The sequence below is a fragment of the Austrofundulus limnaeus genome, unplaced genomic scaffold (genome assembly GCF_001266775.1).
Source record: "Austrofundulus limnaeus strain Quisiro unplaced genomic scaffold, Austrofundulus_limnaeus-1.0 Scaffold151, whole genome shotgun sequence".
In the NCBI taxonomy this organism is placed as follows: Eukaryota; Metazoa; Chordata; class Actinopteri; order Cyprinodontiformes; family Rivulidae; genus Austrofundulus; species Austrofundulus limnaeus.
The window spans coordinates 657,190-671,911 of record NW_013952553.1 but is presented as its reverse complement, the minus strand read 5'-3'; positions in this window follow the sequence as shown (position 1 = coordinate 671,911).

Here is a 14,722-nt window from a genome sequence, read left to right as displayed (position 1 = left end):
AGGGATTGGTCTCGTGGTCCACAATATACTTTGAGACCAACATGTGTGAAATCTTCGCCTGAAACTTTGGCGTTGACTGTTGAAGTCAACACTGAAAACTGGAAAGCATTTATTGTAGTCAAGGTCACAAAGTTTTCAAAGGCTTTTATTTAATTCTGTGCTTTGGAGAAAAGACAAAAATTCCTGAGGTAAGAAAAATCTGTGGTACGCTTTAGAAAAATGTGGACTTCTGCACTGAGTGTTAAAATAATTTGTTGCAGCACAAATAATTTGGTCATTTTCTTCAATAATATAATCAGCAGTGTCACATAACAGCATGCAGCCTCTTACCTGTACATCAAAAGCACATTTTTACTTTACAGAACTTGTTCGACTGCTGGGTTTTTGTCACCTAGGTTTGTGCTTTTGGAGCATTTTTGTAATGGAATTCTCTGCAGAGCTCAATTAGATAACACAGATTGACTTTTTATTGATATAGACGTACCAGTCGTCCTCAGCATGCAGACCTTCAGAACTGAATAGTGAGGACAATCTTGCCTTGTTCTTTCTTTATCATCATTTTGTATATTCTGCCTTCTTTTGTCTGTCTGGACTTTTTGATGTTACACTTAGGTTCACACCAGTGGTGGCTGGTGGATTTTTCTCCGGGGGGCTACAACTCCAAAATAGGCTCATCTCCAAAAGCAATCAAACTTGTACTAAGTTGTATCACGGCAGTGTATTTATTAAACAAATGAAAATAATAAAACAGCATTACAATGTCATGTAGTGTTTTATTTTTTGTACATAAATTATACTCATCTGTTACTGAGAAGCAAATTTCTTCATGACTCTGGTTTAAGTCAGGGATGTTTTAATAAGATTCTTCTCTATAGAGCATGGTCAGTGCAGTGAGGTGTGATGTTGTACCTGAGGAAAGTCTGGATTGTCTTCAGTGTTGAAGCTCCTCTCAGATTCAGCTGTGGTCAGAGGAGATGTGATGAGAATCTTCAGCAGAGTCACAGTCTCTGAAGGTGTCCTGCAGATTGTTCTCCATGAAGAGCTGGTACAGAGCCACAGCACCACTGCAGCTCCTGAACTAGATCAGACTCCTTGGTCCTGTTCAGCACTGGGTGATCCTCCATGGTCTTCAGAGCTGCTTCAGAGAACTGTGTAGGAACCTGTCTGCCTGCAGCAGTGTAACACTGATCAGATGTTTTGTGAATGGCTCAAGATGATGTCACCAACCTAAAACAATAAATGCAAATTTAATTCAATGTGTTCACCATAGCTGCTCTTACAGAACAAATGTAAAAGTTGGTGTCAACAGCTGAGCGTGCTGCGCTCCCGTAGCAGCGCTGTCGAGGAAAGGAGCTTGGTCCCGCGTGCAAAGTTGGACATATCTGTTCGATGACGATGCTCTGAACAAATAAACTTATAGTGTGTTAGATTTTACATACCAATAGCTCAGGAGCAACGTGTGGAAGATGGGGTTTGTTCACTCAGGACAGGAGCTGAGCTGCAGGCTGACCAGTGTTTATCCTGCAGACTGCTGCACCGACATCAGAAAGACCCGCCCTGCTCTGCTCTGATTGGATAAAACTGTGGGGTTCGTTTGATTTGTTGAAAGCAGCGTCTGTTTAAACCTGTATCAGACTGGGCGGCTTTAACGAGACCGCAACAGAAAACAAGCAGGTTTCTCTTTTCCTCATTTTTTAAAATTACCGAAAATAATGACTTAGGCAAAATGATGTTAGTTGTTGACATAAATGTCGATGTCAGTTAATTATGGGTTTATCGCCCAGGCCTAGCATCGAGGGCCACAGCCGTACATATTTTACTGTTTGCTCGGCTCTAACATATCTGTTTTGAATGAAGGGGTGATTATCAGGCTTCTGCAGAACTTGGAAGAGGTAATTCAATGACTGAATCAGCTGTGTTGGAGCAGGAAAAAAGTAAAACATGCAGGGCTGCGGACCTCTATGACCAGGATTGCTCACCCCTGATATACACTGTATTTTAAATAAACAAAAATAAGTTTTCTCATAAAATTCTTAAACATGGAACAGACAAACCTTACTTGAAATATAAACTGGAACACATTTAATGAAGTATCAATACCATCTCATACTGGTATGTGTATTGGTTCTGGGCATCTTGTTTAAATACTTACAAAAATGCTGTTATTAGTACACGTACACCATTATTATACTACTACTTCTTTCTATTCAGCATTTTGTTGTGTTACTTTATAGATTATAGTTAAAGACATGCTAGATAATTTTCTCTTTTATGTAAATGCATTAAATGCACAATAAAGCTCTTCTATTTTTATTCAAAGGCGATGTCAGCTCTCTGTCTGAGTCTGGTTCTGTTGGGAGTTTCATCATTGTCACTGCTGCGCACTTCTGCTCAGGGGCAACATTTTGAGGTCTACCTGTGATATTATACGGTCTCAACATTTCATTGAAAAAATCCCTTTGTAGAGGAAGAGGAGAAAATGTTGAATCAACCAACTTATCCAAGACCGTTGACGCAAAAATGGGGAGAGATCGGCTAAAATCAAAGTCAAATCAAGCTTCTGAATAGTATGAGACATCATCGACATCAAAGTCACTTTCTCCACTCTGGTCTGGTTTGGACGGGGAGACCCCTCTGTGGGAATAGAGAACAAAAAGGGCCAAAACCTTATGCTACTAAGATAGATTCACCAAAACCAATTGTGGTATATTAACTTGGAAATGACACAGAGGAACTGATGGGAGCTTTTTTTTTGTGGCAAGTGGAGTTCCCCTATACCATGAAATTTGTATACTTGCCTACTAGGAAGACAATTCTTGCTGGTACGTTGAGCAGCCTTCCTGTTTTCACAGAGAAAGTGACGCTGGCTGAGAGAGGGAGTGTGAAGCCTCTTTAATTGCCTTCGGTCACCCACAACGTTGAACCGGAGCGCCACGCAGCTTAGCAAAAGGAACCGGGCAGAGGGCCTGATAGATATTTTATCGCTCAAGTTAACGGTTAATGAATTCCCAAAGTGAAATCTGTCACTTCAAAAATAAAGAGGAAGGCAAATTAAAGGGAGATAGAGAGAGACAGTGGAAGAAAGGAGCTGGAGAGGGTGACACAGTTTTAGAATGCCCTATCTTCTGGCCATCCCCGTTTTCAATGGAATAAAGAAAACTCAGCCTCTTTCTTCTCCTCCTTTCTTCTCCCATCTTTTTTTTCTCCCTCCCATCCTGCTATCTCACACACCGCTTTTTCTCAGCAAAAAAAATTCTCATGAATGATTTATATGTGTCTTGTTATCAGCCGCGATTTCTATAGACCCCAACACATTCACCAAGACATTTGTGGCGTAATTGTTAATTTTAATGCCATAATGGCTTCAGATGGGAGCTCTGATTAGACATTTATTACACAATTAAATGAAACATACTCAAGAATCACAAAAGCCTTCCGTAATTATTTCAGGCCATTAATAAAATGGGCATTAAATTATATTGGACACAAAAGAGAAGTGAAATAGATTTCCATTAGAGCAATAGAGGCAGAGAGGGGTAATAGATCCTGCCTGAATTCACTCTGAAATTAATTGTTGCCCGGCCTATTTCCACACACAGAGGAATAAATGAATGAGAAAAGAGAGGAAGAGAAGAACGAGTTGGTGGCCAAGAGAGTGAAGGGAGGGAGGGGGGTTACATTGAGAGCCTCTGATAAAAAACCTTTTGTTTGACGTGCTACATTGGCCCCTCGATTCGAGAGAGGAGAGTCGGACCGGTTTCAATCTTCGTCCACCCCGGCAGAATTCTGACTCAAGGCTAGAACCTCTTTACAAGTTTGGTTGCTTCTGAATAAACAGCTATCACACATCTACCTGGGAGTGAATTTATTGAAATGTGAGATATATGAGGAACGTGAGGGGCATAAGACGAGCTGCTGGTAGGCAAACTGTGCAGTGAATGTTTAAACATATTCTTGATTTAATTAGAGGAATTATTTCATTTTGAAGTGAAGCTTAAAAAGATCATGAACAAATAATATTTGTACCTCCACTTATACCTCCACTAAGTCAATGTACTTGGTACTTACGTGGTACCTATAGTTTGTATTATGAAGTGACAGATTACCCTGTACTTACAGGACATGTACCTGGTGTGTACCTGGTACAGGATACCTACAGAAAATGACTATTATGAAGTGACTGAGTACCATGTACCTAGAGGGCATAGTTCAACTAAATTACTCCGGGGGGCACAGCTACTGCAGACCAACAGCTGAGCAGTCATTATGTAAATTACCCAAGTATGACAAAGATCTGTTACCTTTGAAATAGTTTATTTTGCTGCGTTTAATCATGAATACAACATACAGAACCCAATAAAAGTAGTGATAATAAAACCACAAAAAAAGAAACTCTTTATGCCTCTTAGTTACCACAAATAATATTTTGACATCTCGGAATTTTTAAACCAATTTTATTTTCACTTTCAGAATTTTATCTTCAGCTGCTTGTAGTTTTAACTGTCTTGGGTGTTCATTGAAATGGTTTTTACCAGCTCGTAGCCAAAGTTCTGATGTTTCTGTAAATACCAGACATGTTTACATCTGACTAAAATAACTTAGCATGATTAAATTAGAAAACCGTGGGTTTGGGCTTGAGAGACAGCCCTGCTTACACTTACCTGTTACTTACATGTTGCTTAAGGGGACCAGACTGTATTTTGATGTAACAGGTTACCTACCCAGTACATATTTAGTTTATTTATAAAATTTACCCAATATTTACCAGTTACACACCTTAAATATATTTAGTACATACCTGGTACAAATCTGATATTTACTAAGTGTATACCTGGTACCTATTTAATACTTAATGTTGTACTTACAGGCTACTAATGGGGACCAGGCTGTGTTATGAAGTAACTGGTTACCTTGTGATTACAGGGTTTGTACCTACTACATACAGTACTTAGTTTGTACCTATAATCTACCTGGTATGTACCTGGTACCTACCTTGAATGTACCTAATACATTCCAGGTATCAATTTACCAGGTGTGTACCTGGTAGGTAACAAACGTACTCTAGAAATACAGGGTAAACATGGTACAGTGTGGTGAACTTAAAGGATACTTAAGGGGGCCAGGCTATACTATGAAGTAACTGGTTACTTTGTAATTGTTTTATTATTGTTTTTTAATTTATTAACATTTATTGATTTGATTTGATTTGATTTATTTATTTAACAGGAAAAGATTATTAAAAATCAAGACTGACCCAGCATAATTGCTGTTTTACAGCAGGTTCTTGTTCTGCAGCACATAAGCACTCAGAATCACAGCATCACAATCACATCATTACACAACATAGACACAAAGACAAACAATCCTAAAAAATTCTAAAAAATCCCATTGAGATCACAGATCTTTTTTTGCAAGTGTGGGCTGGGCCTGAAGGCAACCACACATCATGGACGACCCAGAGAAAACCCATGTAAGCACGGGGAGAACATGCAAACTCCTCATAAACAGATCCCAGGTCTAAACCAGGGATCAAACACAGGGCTTTCTTGCTGTGAGGCATCAGTGCGAACCACTGAGTCACTGCCTTGTGTAATTACAGGATATGTACCTAGCACATACTTAGTTTTGTACCTAGAACCTAACTTTAATGCACCTAGTGTATACCTGATCCAAACCTGAAACTTACCAGGTACAAATCTACCGAGTGTATAACTGGTAGATTTGTACTCTAGAAATACAGGGTAACCAGGGTGCAGGGTTCTTAAAGGGGTACTTACAATGTACCCACCAGACTGCATTATGAGGTGGCTTGTTAACCTGCACTTACATTGTACTTACCTAGTATGTAGCCAGTATAAACTGTGCTCTAACACGTGTCACTACCAAAATTCAAAAGTGGTTTGTGTAAACACTAGTTTAAAATATTTTCTACTATGATTCATTTCACGGTTCACATCACAGAATTCTAAGAGTATTTGTAAGATGACGTTTTTAAAGAACTAACAATGTTTGGTCCAAGCAGACCCACCTCCAAAACAAACTGCTGTCATCTTAAAACAATTCAAAACTGTACAGTTTTATAGTGATTCATCTGAACAGTATTTTTAGACTACTGCAGTGCCATGCACCGGAGCCACCAAACACTTTGCCCACAAGGCCAACACATTCTCACTCCCGAGTTGTCACATATTGACGTTTTTCAAAGGTCCCTTTGCGTCCAATTTTGACGCATCAGGTACCCCCCTCGCGTCAGTCCTTGCCGCCCGCGGCTTTTCCGGGTTGCGCCACCAGGGGTCTTTGGGTCGGGGGTCTGAGGTTAACATTAGGGATCAGGATAAATGGTTAAGTTTAGGGACTGGGGTCAGGGATAGGATGTCTACAGTGAACATTAGGTAATTTTAGGCTTTGCAACACGTAGTTGCCATGAATTTCCTACATTTTCTAAAAATGGTTAATTTTACGTATCAGGGTTAATGGTTAATTTTAGGTACTAGGGTCTGGGACAGGATGTCTAAAGTGAATAAACGTAATTTCACGCTTTGGGACGGTAGTATTTGTGCATTTTCTACACTTTCAGAAATTACGACAACAGATTCCGCCCCATCCCGTCAAAATATGACGCAAGGGGGGTACCTGATGCGTCAAAATTGGACGCAAAGGGACCTTTGAAAAACGTCAATATGTGACGACTCGGGAGTGAGAATGGGTTGACAAGGCAGATGAAATGTCTCGCCCAAGGACACAATGACTGAGACGGATGGAACGGGGGATAGAACCGGCAACAAGACGACTCTCCCTAAGCAGTCAGCCACAGCCGCCAACAAACGCAAAACTGATGGAGCAAAGGTCTATAAAATAATGTTTGTGTTTAAAGATTTATCTATAATACAAAATTATTTGTTCACAACCATTTCAAGACACATTTCAAAATGGCTGCAATATCCCTTTAATAAATGACCGGCAGGATCATCTTCCAGCTCCAACGACATGTGGGTCAAACTCAGCTGATGATAAAAAAGACACTTAATGTAGCTGCGATTCAATTAGAATCTTCCAGAATGAAATGTCAGGGAAGACGATCAAAAGTGTCTCAAATGTTACGTGAAGACGACGCAATAAAAGAGCAAATACACAATGAGCCAAATTTATTTCCGCATTTCTGAACGGCAAGATTAGAAGAGTTAAAACACATCAAAGCCCAACGTATGGCACAGACTTTCTGAACCCATTTCCAAACTGAGGCGCCTTTTGAACTGCCTGTCTCTGGAGATCTTCAGTAAAAGTGTAGAAGAAATAGAAAGTGATATCTCACAGGCCTGGAACAGATCATTCAGCTGAAATTAATTAATCATTCACTGATACAGATTTGTGGGATTGTATCCCCCCCCCTCCCCCCCCTCTCCATTACACTGCCTGGCTTCAAAAGCTCTCAGATTCTCTAACTGTCTTTGCTTCATTATTGCACATGTGACTTAGCTCAGTCTTTACCTACACACATCTTTTTCTCCAACACAGGTCCAATAATTCAGGTGTTGAACGTCTGCACATAAAACACAAAGAGATTAAAGGCCTAGCATTAAAGGTCTGCATTTTACCTGCTGCCTTCACCTCAGACTTTAAAGCAAAAATCTTTTATTGGGTAATGATGGTGGCCAATCCTTGGAAATAACATTAAGAGATTTCACATTCAAATGATGTGTTGTGTATGACTCTCAGCTACCAACACATCAAATGTTAACTTAAAATCTGAAAGATTCACTGAGTTATAAAACTTGTTCCAAACACAGCTGGTCGAGGCAGATGAGCACCTATCCAGAGCTTGTTTCTGGTTCTGCTGGAGGTTTCTTCTTGTTTAAAGGGAGTTTTTCCTTTCCACTGTTGTCAATGTGCTTCTCAGGATGGGAGACTGTGATGAAGTGAAGATTCAATACAAAGTGCTGGCTTCCAGTAAATTGATAACTTTATTAATTGGCTTTTAAAATGAATGTGAATGAATGAGACCTGACATGACTTTAGTTTTGATTTGACACCAGATAAATTGAAAACGTGATTCGATTATTTAGAGGCACAGGACAGGAACATTTGGATCTGAAACGTAAAAAGCTGTGTTTCCACTACTTTTCTAAATGTAGAAACCATGGTAGTTTTCTGGGCTTGTTTAATTTGTTTATTTTTTTAAACCTTCATCACTTTACTGCTGAAACTAGGGCCAAAACAGATTGTATGGGATAAAAAAATTCCCCCTGAAAATAGTCCAAATAAGGAGGAAGAACTTTTAAATTTACCTTTTTTTTTTCAGGGTTTTGGTGAAACTCTAAACATTTCTGATTGGCTGAATCCCCAAGGTTCTGTTTTGGCCGTCTACATCAGTGGTGTCCAAAGTCGGTCCTCAAGGGTTGGTGTCCTGCATGTTTTAGGTGCTGACCTGGTTCAACACAGCTGGACTTAAGAAGTGCCTGATTGGTAGGCCTTGATGGCATACTGAGGAAGCCTACTAATTAAACACTCCTTAGGTTCAGCTGTGTTGAACCAGGGCAGCACCTAAAACATGCAGGACACCAACCCTTGAGGACCGACTTTGGACACCACTGATATACACAAACACCCCGAAGCAGACAGGTGTGGGCCATATCTGGCACTGCTGGCTGACTGCTGGCATGGAAACTGGTTTGTCTACCAAATGTGGGACAGGTTTAACAATGATGGTGCTGTTTGTAAGATAACATTGCATAAATGGCCCAATTTTAGTTTGCATACATGTCAACTTGTACGGCTTGTCCATAAGTTATAAGGATTTTACATCATTTTGCAGGTACACGGACGTATAGAGCAATCGCACAGATTTTTTTCAAGTCTTACGGATTTTTTCAAAACCTCATTTTCAAATTTATCTAACATGTCAGAGCCTATAGGATGATTCATAAAGCAATAAATAACATCAAACAGCCATTTTCCAACCTGTTCTGCCGCTAGAAACAAGTTTTGAACTCTTTCCACTCTCCTCTCCTCCTGCTTCGCAGCAGGCACTGTCATGTCCGCAGCCGACAGAGACCCCGGCGGGGTGCAAGTTGTATGGGGTTTTTTTTGCAAAATTTACAGATTTTTGAAGCTCTTTGTACAGGTAAATGTCCGAAGAGGTTGACATGTATGAGTTTGGTATAGGTGCTGGCCCATTCATAGACAGGACCACCTTTGACAAACAACATCTGGGCCACCAAAGGGCCGTCGTTCTTTGCGGTGTCTTGGGTGAGTGTAGTAGCGTTTAGTGCATTATGTGGGCCAGAACTGGGCCAGACCAACTTTTCTATGTGGGGGAGGGAAGGATGATGTTTTAAGAGTTATTTATTCTGAACGCTGTATTTTAAAAAACATTTTGGAACTCATAAAATGTTGTTCCTTGTGCGAATGTATGGTTGAAATCATAATAAAACCAAAACTTTTGACCATTCGTAAAAACTATCCTTTTGGACGGTCTTTGAAGTGTCTGCCTTGTAACTCAGACTGTAGTGCATAAATCAGGGTCAAACGTGCCTAAAGGTTGGTTAAAACTTAGTCCAGGGAGCAAACTGTTACCATGTAGTTCTGTACACCATCTGCACAAGTATTCCTATTCTTTGTATTAGAAAGTAAGCACACTTTTGATGTTATTGTTTATAGCAGTTTTTATTAAAAATTACGCTTGATGAATCTTATCTACGGAGTCAGAGTCTCATGTGGACAGCTAAAATCCCCCTGCAAGGAAGGCCAGCTCTAAATGAGATTTTTTTTCTTTCTTAATGAAGGTCAGGAGAGAGTCACATCTTTCCTTCTGTGATAATTCATCCCTATCTGCTGTTATCTCCATTTTGCCCCTTTAATCCTAATTGTATTGTATAATTGTGTGATGTGGACCTCGTGGTCTTTGAAGTACTGGCCTATCCTTTCATTATTACCTGATGCCTTGAACCTCTGCTAACACTTTTTTTCTCCCCCCCTGCTCTGTTTCTGCGTTATCTGCTGCAGCCGAATAAAAGAGAGAGTGACTCAAGTTCAGTCATCTGAAATTTTATTCAAGTCTGATTTTACTATCTTACAGAGAAATGATTCCAAACACAAAGATGTGATATTTATGCAGCTTTTTCTGTAATATAACACACATGTTGGATATTCAGCTGAAACGCAGCTTATTGCTGGTTTGATTGTATCTGAATGTCCGTAAACAGGAGCTGAAAAGGATCCTGCTAAAAGAAATAATGTGCAGAATGTGACTTTTATAATGACATAATATGCTATTTAAACAAGTATTTTATAAATACTGCTAAAACAAGTGCTGTGTTTACATGTTTGTGTTATCATCAGGGACTTTATGACCATGAGTACTCATTTTTTTGCAAAGCTGTCATGATATAGTAGGCAAGGAAGGCAATTGCCTAGGGGCAAGAGGGGCCTCGAGGACGGTACAAACTATATGTTTCCTTCATGACACTACTGAAGTGGTCAAATGCAATACGAAACAATGGGCTTCATGCAAGAACCGTTCGTACGCACAGATTTGTTCTTAAGTTGTGCGTACGAGTGATTTAGGAGAATTTGTGGCAATTCACCAATTTTCTCGTATTCTAAGATTTTCTTCAGATATGAACAAAATTCACGAGTGGTCCAGACCTGTCGTATATTTTATGAGCAGTCAGTCTGCTGTTATCCAGACTGATTTTTCTCACTAATAACTCCATATTTCATTAGTTTGAAGCTATTACGAGTTGAAAATAAATCTCACTCCATACGTATGTTGACAATAGTGTTAAAAAACAAGCAAGGTTTGTTACCCTTTACCTGTTCAGGTCTAATAACAGTTAATAATGACGTGGATGTTTGAGTGAGCCATACAAAACCATCCGGACACAGCTGTGTGCTGATTAGCTTTTTTAATGTGCCTCCAACAGGCATCAGCTAAACAATGCCCCCACCCTGGAAACACAAGTCATTTTTATCATTTGTCTTCAGCATCTGGCCCGCCTACTACATTCCTATATCTGGGTCCAGAAATACTCAAACAGAATCACTTTCCTTATGTTTAATCAAATGGTTTCTATGGGTTGTCATGGTGCTCCAGGCATGTAGCTAAATTATTTTAATCAGGGCATAACACTATTCACACAATAGTTTATAGAAACCAATACTTACTGTAAACAGGAAAACTATAACATGGTGTTGTGCTTTTGTAATCAGTGAGTAAATGACCAATAAATTTCCTTAATAGGTTATTCTGTTTGAACTGGAATTATATTTTAAATGTAAGAAAGCTCTACACCCTCAGCAGGGTCCTGGAGGGTGCATGGGAGTTCGCCCAACCTGTCTACATGTGTTTTGTGGACTTGGAGAAGGCGTTCGACCGTGTCCCAAGGGGGGCCTTGTGGGGGGTTCTCCGGGAGTATGGGGTACCGGGCCCTTTGTTACGGGCTGTCAGGTCCTTGTACGACCGGTGTCAGAGTCTGGTTCGCATTGCCGGCAGTAAGTCGGGCTCGTTTCCGGTGAGAGTTGGACTCCGCCAAGGCTGCCCTTTGTCACCGATTCTGTTCATTACTTTCATGGACAGAATTTCTAGGCGCAGCCGAGGTGTTGAGGGGATCCGTTTTGGTGGCCTTAGGATCGCATCTCTGCTTTTTGCGGATGATGTGGTCCTGTTGGCTTCATCGGAACGAGATCTGCAGCTCTCGCTAGAGCGGTTCGCGGCCGAGTGCGAAGCGGCCGGGATGAGGCTCAGTGCCTCCAAATCCGAGGCCATGGTCTTGAGCCGGAAAAGGGCAGAGTGCCTTCTCCGGGTCAGGGGGGTCGCCCTGTCTCAAGTGGAGGAGTTTAAGTATCTGGGGATCTTGTTCACGAATGGGGGAAGAACGGAGCGGGAGATCGACAGGCGGATTGGCGCAGCGTCTGCTGTAAAGCGGGCGCTGTACCGGTCCGTCGTGGTGAAGAGAGAGCTGAGTCAGAAAGCGAAGCTCTCGATTTACCGGTCGATCTACGTTCCTACCCTCATCTATGGTCATGAGCTTTGGGTCATGACCGAAAGAACGAGGTCCCGGATACAAGCGGCCGAAATGAGTTTCCTCCGCAGGGTGGCTGGACTCTCCCTTAGAGATAGGGTGAGAAGCTCGGTCATCCGGGAGGGACTCAGAGTAGAGCCGCTGCTCCTCCACGTCGAGAGGAGCCAGTTGAGGTGGCTTGGGCATCTGGTAAGGATGCCTCCTGGACGCCTCCCTGGTGAGGTATTCCGGGCACGTCCCACCGGGAGGAGGCCCCGAGGAAGACCCAGGACACGCTGGAGGGACTATGTCTCTCGGCTGGCCTGGGAACGCCTTGGAGTTCCCCCGGAGGAGCTGGAAGAAGTGGCTGGGGAAAGGGAGGTCTGGGCCTCCCTTCTGAAGCTGCTGCCCCCGCGACCCGACCCCGGATAGGCGGAAGAAAATGGATGGATGGATGGATGTAAGAAATGTATAAATTTGTAAGATTAATTTAAATTGGCTTTTAATGCTGTTGTATAACTACAATATTAATATGAAGATCAAAAACTAAAAACCAACTTAAATTATGCATTAATTGAAATTTGGAGACGTTTTAAAATGCGCCTTTTCAGAACCGCATCTGACACTTGCGACGGTCGGGACGGGGGAGACAGCCTGGGTGGTGATGGGTGGTGGTGGGGGGTAGCGGTGCGCAACTGCTCCTCTTCTGAATAAATGAAAACTATGTGACACAGTTGTTACACTTAAATTAAAAGTATTTGACCAAAGAAAAACCGGAACTGGACTAGAGAGATATGAATATGATTTAGATTTTTATTTCTGTGACTGTAACGACCCGCAGGAGACACGACATTAACAGTTATTTCATTCCATTCTTTGGCTTTAACAGGTCCTTTAATTCCACGACTGACGCTGCTAAAAAGGACAGATTTCCTTTTTTCGATCTCTGACAGAAGGATTTCAATCTTCAAACTCACAAAGTTCTTATTTTTTACTTTTTGCTGCCATTTTCATGAATGGACACTTCCTGTTATCTGAGGCAGGACACACACCTTATATGGGGCTTTTGGGTTGGTAATTATGCTAATCTCCTCTCCGCGTACACGAGCAGCTGGATACAAACAGGTGGAAATTATGCAGCTCATTTACACACTTTTCCTGAAGATAGAAGAGTTTGTTGAATCTGACGTGGCATGTTCGTACGAACCCTTTGTACGAACAAAAGTAAGAGAAATTTAGGATAAGAATACGAACATGTTCTTGCATGCAGCCCATGGAGTGCATTAAAATGACTGGCGTACTTGCACTACCCCCTTAAGTGAAAGCCCCCCACCCCCTTGTGACACCGCAGCTAGCAATGAGCTTTAATAAATGAAGAGCAACCTGGACTGCACAGATGCGGGCCACAGTCTAGGTAGACTGCAGCTCCTGAAGTGAGACACACTCATGCTTACCTTTCTTTGTGCTTCCTTTCTAAGTGGCACTAAAAGTTTGATATAGTCCCCATCATCTCTACAAGTTGCTGTATGCTTTCTCTTGGACGTTGTTTTACAAATGTATTCTTTATGATTTATGTGGTCTAATGGTGTAACTGAAGACAAGCCCTGCTCACTTTATTGGAGTGACGCATAAGAGTGAAATGGGGCGGGTGACAGCGGTAACAAATATACGTAATTAGCAATGAGTCATTCTTGGATTTGAATCAGTACGTTTTGCATCCAATGGATGAAAACAAATAAATTGGACAATATTTTGGTGATTTAGTGATATTTCCACAGTTGTGGTCTAGACCGGCCTTGAAATAAAATCCAGTCTTTAATGTCGAAGATCAAGGCAAGACTGAGTACAAAAGTGTTTAAGTTCAAGACAAGACTATCAAAAAGTGGGCTCGAGTCCAGTCTCAAAACCAAGACCGGTACTGAGTACTACAGCAGTGGTAAAGGTCATTTGGCTGCAGCAGCTTTCTTAAAATGAGTTGATTGGTTTGAAACAAATGTTGTTTAATCTGTTACCACTCAGTGGGGATGGCTCTTCTCTACTACATCAAATTTTAGCTCAATACTTGTAAAGTTAATTGAGTCATGGCTGTTTTTGTGCTGACTGATGTTGGTCAGCTCAATCTTGAATTGCATTGAAATGAAATCCAAAGTGAATAACTTGCAGATGTGTGTCCAATGTGAGAGTACACACAGAGTGGTTCATGAGATATTTTGCTAACAGCCAAATAAGTGAATAGTCCAAAAGTTAATGTTAACGTTTTTTTGTTAAACATCTTGTGCAATAACCAACACTTGGAGTATGTGTTGTAAATAACTCTTAGCTCTCACGCCAAATTTGAGGTCAATGTGTATAAAATTAACTGAGTTATAACATTTTAAGGTCAGTTAACTGAGGCGGCCATATTTTTCAGCTTTTTAATCTATAAACACAGCTTGAGTTTTTTCTCTAATTTTCTTTTTACTCAGCTTGTTTTCTGTTTTCTGTGAAAATCTGTATTTTTTTTTTTTTGTTTTAATCTTTGCTTTATAGTATGATGGTTGGTGTACATTGCGAAGCGGTTTGGTCAACTGCCGTTGTTGTAAATGTGCTAAAGAAATAAAACGGACATTGACATTAACATCTTGAATCAGGTGACTCCAAAATTTAGTTGTAAAAACACATCCAAGGATCATTAAAATCTTCCCAGTTGTTCATGAAATTGTTGCTAAAACTCAAACAAATGA